Source organism: Sinocyclocheilus grahami, unplaced genomic scaffold (genome assembly GCF_001515645.1).
Source record: "Sinocyclocheilus grahami isolate Dianchi unplaced genomic scaffold, SAMN03320097.WGS_v1.1 scaffold5228.1, whole genome shotgun sequence".
Taxonomy (NCBI): domain Eukaryota; kingdom Metazoa; phylum Chordata; class Actinopteri; order Cypriniformes; family Cyprinidae; genus Sinocyclocheilus; species Sinocyclocheilus grahami.
In genome coordinates, this window is record NW_015509977.1 from 10,039 (window position 1) to 11,700 (window position 1,662).

Below are 1,662 nucleotides of genomic sequence, written 5' to 3' on the forward strand. Positions count from 1 at the left end.
TGTAACTTATGTTTGGTTGACTGCATTTTAGTTTGATGATGAATGGCTGAAATGGCAGGCAATGCTAGAACTAATGTTGTTTGTGTGTGCATGAGGCGCCTGTGCGATCAGATGGATTCAATCAAATAAAGATATAAAGAAAAGAAATTAAATGCATTAAGAGTGTCAGAAAAACGAGCGTAGCCTATACTTGTTGCACAGTGTTTTTTCCCCCTTTTGTTAATCTGTTAATTATATTATAGCCTATTATATATTTTGTGTGATCCTATTGATTTTATTCCTTTTATAAACTTAATTTCTGTTTTTCTCCTTTCACAGAAGCGCTGCAGGTGCATGATGCGTCTTGTTTATGCTGCTATTCGCGCATATAAAGCTCAAGCCCTGTACAAAACAACACCAAAAAAAGACATTCTAATCTTACTGGTTAATGATCGACTAATGAGCTTCGTTTGACGGTCAGGAATATAAAAATGAGCAAAATGCTGTCAATCTAGAATTCTCCACCGTATTTACTTATGCTCTGAGCAAGTTCAGCTAACTCAGAAACTTGCTACACGAGCTGAGAGCAGACGTGAGATTTGATCGTAGCCACCGCTCGCGTCCATATTGATCAATGCCACGTTTTGCGTTGAAACGACCGTACGCCCAATTTTCTGTCGTACGTTCGTTTCGTAAATGAGGCCCAGTGAGTCTCTAGAAAATCTGACAGCAGTACAAACGATTAAATACTGCAGATATAAACAAAGACAGACTGATTAACATGCATGATAAAAAAAATTTAAAAAATGTAATTATCACTTGAAATGCTATGGAGTTCAAGTGAATATGAACTGTATTTCATAAGATCATCGGATCATACTGCAAACTCATAGTGACTACAAAACACAGTATATTCCTTGTGGTGTTTATGTATTAGGTTTACATTTCTAATGCCATCATAATTCATCCTCTAATCTGATTTTATTCTCTTTGTAGCTCCGTTGACTCTAGATCCAAACACAGCAGGTTATTTCCTCACACTCTCTACTGATTTGACCAGTGTGTCGTACAGTGATTTATGTCAAAATCTTCCTGATAATCCAGAGAGGTTTGACAGTTATCCATGTGTTCTGGGTTCTGAGGGCTTTAACTCAGGAACACACTGCTGGGATGTGGAGGTTGAAGACAATACATTCTGGATTGTTGGAATAACCACAGCATCAAACCAAAGGAAGGGAGAGGTTTTCTTTAACACTAATGTCTGGCTTGTGCGGTACAAAAACAGCAAATACAGCTCAAAATCCGCAGATCAACACTTGACTGACTTCACAGTTAAAGAGAAGCTGCAGCGTGTGAGAGTTCAGCTGGACTGTGACAGAGGAAAGGTGTCCTTTTCTGATCCTCTAACTAACATCTGTCTCTGCTCATTCACAACAATCTTCACAGAGACTGTCTTTCCATTCTTATATAATCTCTGCACAACTTCCCCTCTGAGGATCTTACCACTTAAACTGATTGTAACAACATAAAATCACAGTTAAATCTCATTCTGCTTTTAGATAAATTAAGGTACAAGAATTTGTTGTTTTCATTGTTTTGTATTTTATGGTTCAATAACAACACTGTAATCAAAGGAAAAGGGTTCTCATTCATCAATAAAAAATCTACTCAAACTGTCGTTCA